We start from the raw sequence: 11,710 nt of genomic DNA, 5'->3' as shown, positions 1-11,710 counted from the left end.
AGTTGAGTCCTCCAGCTCTTCCGTGACCTGAGCGGTAGCGATCTGCTGCACTACCCTGAAGAGTTCTCTAACAGATGTGGCATTTTCAATTCTATTAATGCAATATTTGGGTTTTTCCTCAATTAGAGCCTGCTTGTATTCTTTGATGATCTTTCTATATGTAGTTTTTTCTTGCTCTCCTTGGTTTTTCCTTCATAACCGCTCTTAATGGCGACATGCCTGCTTAGGCGTTCTGAGCCTGTCATTGTACCAGGGGGCTGATGGCAAGAGGTTTTTTTTGTGTGAGACTGCTCTAAGGGTGGGGGAGGGCAATTTGTTGGCTGCCCTCTCCAGCCACTCAGAAAAGGCCTCCGCGCCCCTATCTGTGTTGTCTGGGATTTCACAGGGTATGCTGTTAAGTGTTCAGGACAATGCTTTGGCCGATACTCCCTTCTAGCTTCTTGACCTAATGGGAAACTGCCTTTACAATGAGGTTTTTACCTTGTTGTGCCTTTACCACGCATATTTTTACCACAAACATGCTTTTACAACACATGCCAATACCACACATTTAAAGCAAGTTGGGAGGGTGGGGGGTCTCCTCCCACAAATGCATTGTTTTTAAATCCAAAAAACAATGTGTGGCATTGGTATGCGTTGTAAATGCATATTCACGGTAAAAACATGCACGCTAAAAAATGCGTGGCAAAGTAATTACCTGCATTGTACCGTCGTACAACCGACCTAATCAAGGTGCGAGAGGGTTGATTGCTTCTGACTGAGGATGAAGATAAGAAAGAAAAGGCTACTGCACTGTGGTCAGACCAGCTGATGGGGGTGACTTCTTGATAGGCCAGCCTAATATCATTAGTAAAAATAACATCTTGTGTGTGGCCCGCCCTGTGAGTGGGGGCGGATACCAGTTGCAACATTCCTAAATTAGAGTGTCGTGTATTTCTATAGGTTCTGAATCAGTCCCCCTATTCCTGACCCTATTCTGGTTAAACTAACTATCAAGTTAACTAACAGTCAGCCCATGAGGCAAGAAAACCCCCATGATGCAGATACCGTTATCTGACGCAGTCACACTACGGCACAGGAACGTGTTATCTGATTAGGTCATAACGCTTGAGATCTAATTAGACAAGCGACATTCCTCCAGCCCCTGATAAGGCATACGACGTTCTCATAACAAATCAAACCTATGACAACCTGGATAATCCGTGCGGCCATTGTTTTGATTTCACAGAGAACTTTTGCAAAAGAATGTGCTAACGAGCAAGTCGTATGACATCTTTATTGACGTACCTATGTTCATCCTTACGTCAATCTCGGCACCTTTAAGGTATAAATATTGCCGACCTTGCCCTATGCAAACACACGCGTGGTGACAAGACGGAGCAGCCATACTTGCCGAAGCCGAGAGCAGAAGCAGACCCCGCTGGCGCAGCCCCGCCTTCCTGACGCGCTGAGAGACGCGCTGCTATCTCAAGCCGAGAGACCCAGCACCGGCGCTTTCGGGCAGCCCTCGCAGGCAGCCTGGAATATCGAGAGCAGAGAAAGAGATACCATTCCTCATTCATCCTAAATTCCAGGTACAGAACTGAATAACCCCTCACAGAGAATTCTTTAGTTATTCACTTGGCAAAAACAAACTTAACTTAAACTGTAACTTTCTATTCCCGCCCACGCATTAGACTTAGGTCAGGTACACGGGGTAGGCGTATTTAGAAACACCAGTTGAGTACGTTTAGTCAAATGTATATGTGTATGTAAATATATTTTAATCATTTTAAACATCATATGGCTCAGAAACCATATCAATGTTTTTACAGTATTATTTTATACTATTGCTTTTAATGTATGCACGTTACTTAACTATAAGTATTGCAATAATATCGATCCATTTCTCTTGTACGAGAAAAGAGACTGATCAATAAATAACACCTTTTTATTGAACACGCCCGTCTCTTCCTTTTCTCTACATTCTGATGAGACTAAGAATGCACGTACTGACTGAGTAAAATAATTGCCTTGTGCTCACACGACTCTCGAGATTGACTCTTGATTAGGGGAGAGCAAAGTTGTCATGTTCTATGGTTGTCAGAAACTAAATCCCTTCTTGTCTAATCAGGGAAGTTAATCCTTCCTTGAACATTCGAGAAAGTTTCTAGCGAACTCTGAGCTTAGCTGGCAAACCCAAAAATTAAGTCTAGTATCGACAGTAGTAGACCTAGTTAACGTCTGGCCTAGGCCTTTACTGCTGTAGGTACTATTCCAATGCGCAGAGCCTATTGGGAAGATAGGAACTACACTACAAGAGAGAGCTTATATAAGGGATCGTGTATCTGGATTATCTGACTCTTCGAAGTGGAAATTGAAATCACCCATGATGGTCAAACAATTATTGGCCAGGAAGGGTTCTAATAAGAGTTTAAGCTCATTGAGAAAAAGAGATCTGGGTCCTGGGGATCTATAGAGCAGCACGTCGCCAAATGAACAGGTGGTCGATAAAATAAGTTTGAAATGGAGAGCTTCACATGTTTTTAGAGCATTTCCAGAGTCCATCAAGCATTTACAATGCAATTTGCATACAATAGCCAGACTTCCTCCAGGTCGGCCAACCCTATCTGCCCTCAGAATTTAGTAGTTTGTCGGGATGGCATCCACTAAGTCGGGCCCAGATGCACCATTAGCCCAGGTTTTGGTGACAAAGACCCAGACAGGTACAAATGCTGCAAAAAACTAATCTAAATCCAATTAGTGTTTTACAAGGTAGCGTGCCTTCACATGGAGCTATTATATCTCTCTTCCAAGGTGGGGCCGGTGTGTCTTAGCTTAGTAATGGGTGTGGAGGTTGTATGTACCCGGGGATCCCTTTGGTAATAGGACAAAAAAAAGCCATACCAGGCACATACACATCGCTGCTGCTCATGGAGGTCCAGGAATGGGAATATGATACAAGAGGGGGACATCCGACTCTCTCGTACCTTTAGTAGCGAGTCTTTGGGGTAGCTAATCCTTATTACCTTTCCCCCTCCCGAGGGCCAGGGTTCCGAGCGATGGGTGCAGTCCGGAAGCGCACCAATGGGCTTGCCTTTGGCACGCCAGTGGCGCACCTGCTGCGTGCGGCCGCATGCACATGGCCCTTTTGTAGTAGTGTCTAATCGAGACACTAGAGTGTTGACTACCAGAGTTCTCTCATCTCCCCTCCCCTGAAGTGCTCCCAGTGCCTGCTTCCCTCCGCAACAATCGAACCACACTGCTTGTGGCGGATCAGGGAAGCAGGAAATGCCCCAAGTGACAGAAAATGCCAAGAGAGAACAGGCAAGTAAGACATTTAATAATAAAGCTGTTATAATGTTTAAGATCAAGCTTACTGTCGACTGTTAGGAGGCAAGTGTACCGGATGATACTATCTTTGATGGGTATATATATTTTCCCAATGAACCTCTGGAAATGGTCTCAGCTACAAAATATCCTCCTATATTCTATGATTTTACCAGCATATGCACCAGAAACAACATCAGGGTCTTTTAACTTAAGTACGTATCTGACAATCTTTTCATAAACACCTTCCAAAACAAAGGTTATCCATGTTCCTGAATCTACAAGACTTATATTTCCTCACTATAAATAGCTGTTCTATCTTGAGGATGTGACTGTGCTCTTTCTCCAATGTTTGCAACTCCTGAACATCCTAAAACATTTGGCAAAAAGCCTGTTTATATTCCAAATTTTGCACATGACTTTCAGAGCAGAGTAGTCTTGATAGTTAGCCATAATTCGTTCATTAGACATCCATAACACTCCTTGAATTTTGTAAAAATGTACTACATCCTCTTCTTTCATTACCTCCACACACACCAGAGTCTTCTATTCACATTGATAGCATTAGGATCATTCTTCCACTAAACCTCTACCCTCACTTTACCCAAGCTGCATTTGAGCATAACTTGATCTCAGTTATGCTCTTCGGCGCCATTCCAAACTTACAGGAAGAAGACAATTTTCTTAGCACTGTTATAAAGTCCTTAGTTCTTTCCCCATTTCTTTGTACCTTCATACTTGTAAAACTGTATTAACCTTTGGTAAATAGAATAAGCCATGTTTCATAATGCACAAGTCATACTTATTCAAGACTTCTGCTTCTTCTGGTCTTACTGTTTCTGGTAAGATGTCAAATACCTCATACCTTCTATTCTCAAAGCAGTCCATAATCAGAGATATTTTCCTTTCCACTGCCAGATCTGCCCCTCACACTTGAGCACAATAGCCAAGTCTTTTTCCACTTGTACCATTTTATCAATGCTGTCCCAATTTGAAGAAAGGAAAAATAAAGGTGCCATGGCATTTTGTGAGGTATGATTATAATCTTAAGCACCTCACGGATTTATCACTTTTACTCACAAAAAACAGGCATCACTGAAAAAAGGGAACACAGAAGAACATACGACTTACTCTGAATTTAGACGATATGCCTGAAAACTCCCAAAAGTGTAATTCTATGTCAGGACCGGAGGCGAGGATTATGCTCATTCTTTCTTCGCTTTAATAACCAAACTTTTCACAGCAGCTCGTCATCAAAGTAACAAAAACTACATTTCCCATAACCAGGGAAAGGAAAACGACAGTCTTGCATAGTCCTTTCACTCTGTTGATGCCATCCGACTAATAAATTCTGCTGGTCCTTCTAGAACTTCCTCTTTCTTCGCTGCTCGGCAGCTGGAGTTAAGTGCCTTGCTTTTATTTCACTTATGGGGATGTGAGCACGTTTGCGCGGTGTTTTGCTGTGAATCTGTATGCTTGTGTCTTTTCCCCACACAGATTCCTCTGTGGTACCGCAGGAACGCTAGTGCGCTCCTTACACGGTTTCGCCAATCTCCCCGACCGCGGTGCGGTCTTTCGCCCATGAGAGGACGCTGTGTTGGGCGTCACGACTCGGTGCTCCTGGAGCGCGTCGCTGTCAGTCAGCGTTGCTTCGCGCTCTGGTCACCGTGAAGTCCGCGCCGGTGAGTCCTGCCTGCCTCAATCGCCCGGTGCTGCTGCCCGGCTCTGTACTGTGTCCCGATTTTAGAACGCCTGCGCTGCGGGTAGGTAGTGGTGTGCTGCACCTGGGGTCGTTTCCCTGCATGCCCGGTGGCTCAGGTCAGTATTGGTGGTGTGGGGGCCTGGAGCCTCGCTCACACAGGCACCAGAGCAGGCAGTGTGAGCCCGTTGAACTGCTGGGCGCTAGTGGTGCCTGAGGGGTTAGCAGCCCTGGATAAACTCGTGCCTGTGGCCATTAAAACATTCCCGAGTAACCCTCAGTACCTAAATTTGTACATCGTAGGCCCCCTGCGTGCCTTAAAGTGACCCGGTTTCCTGCATAACAGCGTGTGCGCAGCGTGCCATATGTTTCATGGGAAATGCCAACTGCGCCCTCTTGACTGAGAGACGCAGGTCTCTCTTGATAAAGGTGGATCCCAAACTGGGTGACCTGGCCTGTTCGGAGGCAGGTGCCTCTACGCAAGGGGGTTTGTTCGGTGAACCCTTTATAAAAGAGTTAGGGAAATTTGTTGCAACGTTTACTTCCCTTGACAAAGCGCAGGCTAATATTAAAAGAGTTTTCAACCCTCGGGTTTTCAGAAGGGCCGGTCGGGGCAGGACCTGCCCACCCAGCCGCAGCCAGATTCAACAGCCCCAGGGCAGGGGGCAAGGCTCCGGACGTGGCCAATACCAGGCGGACCAGCGGTAAAACAACTTCTACCCCACCAGAGGTCAACGTTTCCGCGGCCGAAGGAACTACAGAGGCCAGGAAGGAAATCCCACCGGCAAGTGTCTTGCCTGCGGCGCAGCTGCGAGTGGGTGGCAGGCTGGCTTTGTTCCTCCCCGCTTGGGAAGCGCTTACCGGCGACGCCTAGTTGCTACAGACAGCGAGGGTTTCCAGATAGAGTTTTTTGGTTCTCCCAGGCAGGCAGTTCGGCCGCAGCCGATAGTGTTTGGGGCGGCGGATGCTGCTTTGGTGGACGTAGAGATCGCTGGGTTGCTCCGAAAAGGAGCAATATGTCGCACGGAGGTGCACCCTACAGGGTTCCTCAGCAATATCTTTTTAGTGGACAAGACGGATGGGGGCAGGAGGCCCGTCATCAATTTGAGAGAGTTAAACAAGTGGCTGGTGTACAGACACTTCAAAATGGAAGGCATGCACTTGCTCAGGTATGTACTCCAGCCACGCAATTGGATGGTGAGGTTGGACCTGAAAGACGCGTACCTGGTGGTACCGATCTTCCCTCCGCACAGATGGTTTCTGCAGTTTGTTTGGCAGGGACTAGCCTACGAGTTTTGTTGTCTTCCGTTTGGCCTTTCCTCGGCTCCGTGGTGCTTCACCAAGGTGCTCAGGCTGGTGGTGGAGTACTTGAGAGCACGGGGAGTCCACACGATTGTCTATTTGGACAATGTGCTGATTATGGCTCAATGCCCCGTGCAATTGCAGGCACATCTGCGGATGGCAGTGGATCTGCTGCAACGATTGGGCTTCGTGATCAACGAACAGAAGTCCCTCCTGGACCCAACGCAACCGGCTTCCTTTCTGGGGTTTGTAATCAATTCCGTGGCATCCGCACTCAGCTTGGCCTCCAGGAATGTGGTGAAGATTTGCCACGAAATCAGACAGACGCTAGCCAAACAGGGAACCTATTTACGGCAGATAGCCAGGCTGGTGGGCCTTTTCTCGGCTTCTATTCAGGCGATTTTTACGTGCCCATTGCATTACAGGGAGTTGCAGCGTCTGAAGGCACATCATTTGCGAAAGGGCATGACATACTCCCAAATAGTCCCTCTGACGGACGATGTTCGGGAGGAGCTGGAGTGGTGGCAGTCGGACATGGAAGCTTGGAACGGAAGGGCGATCTTCAGTTCCGCGGCCGACTTGATAATAGAGTCGGCGCAAGCCGATCCGGTTGGGGGGCAAGGTGTGGAGAATTCTCCACAGGCGGAAGTTGGTCTCCTCAACAGCAACAGCTTTACATCAACTGCCTCGAGCTCCTGGCGGGCTCCTTTGCAGTGTGGTGTTGGACCAAGGACAGGGTCCAGGCTTCAGTGCTTCTACGGCTGGACAATGTGTTGGCTGTCAGGTACATCAATCACCAGGGCGGCACACACTCAAAGATTCTGGCGACTCTGGCAAAGCAATTTTGGGAGTTCTGCCTCTCCAACCAGGTTTCCGTCACAGCGGAATACCTTCCAGGGGCCGAGAACTCAGTGGCGGACTGGCACTCCCGCAATCTTCGGGATGCCAGTGTGTGGAAACTGGATCCGGAAATCTTTCAGTACCTGCAGACACGTTGGGGTCCTTTCTCCATCGACCTTTTTGCATGTCGGCTGGACTGTCAACTTCCCGGGTTCTTCAGTTGGAGACCGGACCCGTTGGCGGAGGCGTTCTCTCAGGAGTGGAGTCGGGAGAGAGGTTATGCGTTCCCGCCCTTTTCCATGATAACTCGGGTGGCGGCCCAGGTCCGCAGACAGAAGGCTTCGATAGTGTTGATAACGCAGTTTTGAAGGTCGCAAGTTTGGTTTCCAGTTCTACTGGAACTTTCTTGGGATTCTCCAATCCGACTCCTCCCAACTCCCCGTCTCCTGTTGAGTCCGGAGGGGACTCCCCATCGGCTGGTGGAGGAAGGCTCGCTCCAACTGATGGCGTGGCAGATTACAGGCAACGTTGGAGATTGCCAGGCCTTTCGAGCCACGCTGAACCTTTATTATCCCGAGCGTGGGCTGACAGTACCTCCAAACAGTACAGGTCAGCCTGGACAAGGTGGGTATGCTGGTGTATGAGACGGGAAGTGAATCCCGTGGTCGCCGGCTTAACTCACATCTTAAACTACCTGGCGGAGTTGGCTCAGAAAGGGTTAGCCTATAGATCGGTGAATACTGTTCGTTCCGCTATTTCAGCCGGACATGCCCCGGTGGATAATGCTCCGGTGGGTGAGCCTCCCTTTGTTTGCAAGCTCCTTCGAGGCATTAGGCTGTCTCTCCCTCCGGAGCCCCGGTACTCAGTCCTTTGGGAAGTTAATCAGGTTTTAAATCTCCTGGTATCATGGCAACCAAACCGCTTCCTTTCTAGGAAGGAGCGGTCAGCTAAGTTGGCAATGCTGCTTTGTCTGGTATCCTGTAGGAGTTTTGGATGTCCGAGCTCTGGACATTACAGAGCGGGTTTTTTCCCCGGATGGGGTTACATTCACGGTGAGTAGACGCACGAAGTCTAATACGTGCACAATCTCCTATCCAGCTTTTACGGAAATGCCAAAACTCTGTGTTGTGCAATGTCTGAAGGCCTATGAGGAGGCCACGGAGGAAGTTCGTCCCCCAGACGAACGACAACTCTTGATTGCTCTTAAGAAGCCTTTCAGAGCAGGGTCCTCTCCCATCATAGCCAGATGGGTGAGGTGGATTATGCAAGAGGCTGGAATTAAACCACACATTTTTGGTGCACATTCTGCTAGAGGTGCAATAGCTTCAAAGGCCTTCAGTCTAGGAGTGCGTTTGGAAAACCTTATGAGGGCAGCGGATTGGTCTTCAGACTCCACCTTTAAAAGGTTTTACTTTAAGCCGCTGGTGAATGTGGCTCAGGTGGTGGTCGACAAGCTTTGAAGGAGCATAATCCTCGCCTCCGGTCCCGACATAGAATAGAAATTTGCCTAGCCAGAGAGTAGGTAAGTTTCAATTCTATTAAGGACGCGGAGGCGAGGATTATCCCTCCCTGCAAGTGCGTGGGTTTCGGGCCCGCCCCATACTCGTGTAAGTAGCACATTTTGGTAGCCTTTAAAGCCGTAAAGAGTTTCATGTACAGGATAAAGGAGTTGATATGATATCATTTACCATACGATTTTAATGTTTAGCGCTCTTGGCTTGTTGTTTACTGCGTATACTCCGTTTGGGGGACAGTAAGTGATCATTGTGGTCTGTTTCAGGGAACGACAACGTGAAACAATCTGGTTGAGACAGGGAGAGATCCTCCAAAGAAGAAAGAGGGAGTTCTAGAAGGACCAGCAGGATTTATTGGTCGGATGGCATCAACAGAGTGAAAGGACAATGCAAGACTGTTGTTTTCCTTTCCCTGGTTATGGGAAATGTAGTTTTTGTTACTTTAATGACAAGCTGCTGTGAAAATTTTGGTTATTAAAGCGAAGAAAGAATTAGCATAATCCTCGCCTCCACGTCCTAATATAATTGAAACTTACCTACTCGCTGGCTAGGCAAATTTCTATCCTCCACCAAACTGTACTTTTCCATAGTACTTGATGTGACTGTATTACTACAATATTGTCAACCATTCTTCGGCGTGAAAGAGAAAGCTATACATCTAAACAGTACAATAAACGGATAACTAAATAGTGCTAAAATTCATTGTAAGTGTTAAAGACACCACAAACTAGAAGTATAAAGTACTTGACACAAACTTTATTGGAGGCAAAATCCACTTGCCACAGGGACTTTTCTCACTGTGATGCCAACACTTTTATTTCAGGAATATGTATATACTGAAGGGCAAAAAGGGTCTACAGCTTGACTCAGACCAACAAAGTAGAGCAATCCAATCACTGTGGTGAAGTGACACACATGCGGGTACACAAACAACATCGAACTAGCTCAATAGATCCATAAAAACGTGAGTAAGCTGCTTGTGATGTACACACATCACAAACAAACCTAAATCATGACAGAAAAGGTGTAATTCATCGCTCTCCCTGACCAGGTCTCATCCCAACGTCGCAATGAACATGAGTGTGACTTTTTACACGGATATTGCAGAGATTCCATTACACAAAAAATATGGAGGTAAAAGTTAGGCATGCAGATTTACAGCCAATGGAATAGCTTCCCCGTCTAGATCCTTTAGTACTCACTTCTGTCGCCGCACTTGTTCTCCGCACTTAAGACCGATGAGATCCCACAATCGCAAAGGCAGTGATGCGTTGAGGTGTACGATATAAAATCCATTTGTCACCACAGTGAAGATCAAACACATCTGCAGGAAAGTTCTTGTAGAAATAGGTTTAATCCAAACACCTCTTCCACTTTTGCCATGCCTACTTCAGCGGTCTCCTCAACATCCTCATTAATGAACAGTAAGCCAATGGGAAGGAAATTAGACCCGAAATAGTCTAGATTAGCCTTGATTGAGGCGAGGAAACTTCCTGTCTGATCTTATAGAGCCACTGAGATGGCCACACAATCAGTGCTCCTTGTTTACTTCGGATATGCACTGCTTCATTGGACATGGAACTTTTGTTGTAGTGTATAATACCCGTAACCTCATAAAGTCTCTCCAAACTATTTAAAAGCATGTTTCTACAGTTGAAATGTAACTAATACTGGCGACTGAAACTCTACCTGTTCAGTAGATTTTAAAGTTCAATATTTACGTTGCTTTCTAGTTCTTGAAACCCTGAATGCATATTGAAAAACAGTTCGTTACAAATTCAAAAATATAGTGTAAAATCCTGGATAATTGCATATGGACCTTATAAATGTCAAAGCTAAGAAGTAACTCTTTGTTTTGCAAGTACTGATTTCGATAGACTATGTCTATCCTATGATTCTGGTGTTCCCTCCAGTTGTCGGCCACAGTTGTAACTACAAATAGAAATGCTTTAGTTCTGGAGTTTACATTACTCACTCCAAATAATGCTGCTGTGATATCGGGGCACTTACAAATGCATCTCACAGGATTTGAAGGTGGTAAACACTATTTACAAGTATTCATTTTAAAACTCTGGATAGTGTTGCAGCTTGCACTTGGGACCACTCCGGCAACACACATGATAGACATGTATACCTTCTAATCTGTTCTGAAAGCAATCTTTTTGGATAAAGGTATGGGGTGTGAGTGTGTGTGTATGTGTGTGTGTGTGTGTGTGTATATATATATATATATATATATATATATATATATATATATATATATATTATAGCGATGGGGTTTGTGACGTCTGTGAGTGGTTTTAGTTCATGTGGATCGTTTTTATGGTGCCTGAGCTAATGTGTATACATGTGGTTGTGGCGTGTTATAAGGATTTGCTGAGTGCATGTACACCGGAGTATTTTGGCAATAGATTACCCATAAATAACAGAAAAGCAGCTAGTGAATTAACACGGAAACAAGGTTTTCAATTGTTGTCTAAAACACAATAAGAATCAGTCTGCTCAAAGCTGCAATGACTTGTATTCCAGATTTTTGCTGCAGTCACCGAAAAAAAAAATGCGGTCGCCAAACTTTACGGTTCTGGTTCTAGGGATCTTCAAGAGAAAAAAAAAGTTATTACAACTCAGATTAAGGGGAGCATTATATCTTTCAATTTTGGTGGCAATGAAGTCAGGAAACTCTTCATGAATGGCACGATGAGCAATCGTTAGAGCTTTAAAAATTATCCTTTGGCAAACCGGAAGCCAATGCGGTTTTAACACTATGGCACCTATCCACGAAGCGAAGGATGTTATCTATGTTTTTAAGTAAAATACGCAGGTGCTAGCAATGTTAGCATTCATGTGTATCCCCATGCCTTAAAGGTGGCCCATTTTCATGGGCCCATGTAAGAATTAAGAGTTATGACTTATTAAAGATTGTATGTCTACACCGGCTTTCACTGGCCAATGACAAACATATTTCTCAAGTGTGTGTTACAGAATCAGTGTACAAGGCAGCTGGCAGTCAGACACAGGACCGGGAAGGGATAACGTACCTCACAAG

The sequence above is a fragment of the Lissotriton helveticus genome, chromosome 11 (assembly GCF_964261635.1).
Source record: "Lissotriton helveticus chromosome 11, aLisHel1.1, whole genome shotgun sequence".
In the NCBI taxonomy this organism is placed as follows: Eukaryota; Metazoa; Chordata; class Amphibia; order Caudata; family Salamandridae; genus Lissotriton; species Lissotriton helveticus.
This window is presented reverse-complemented; position numbering follows the sequence as displayed.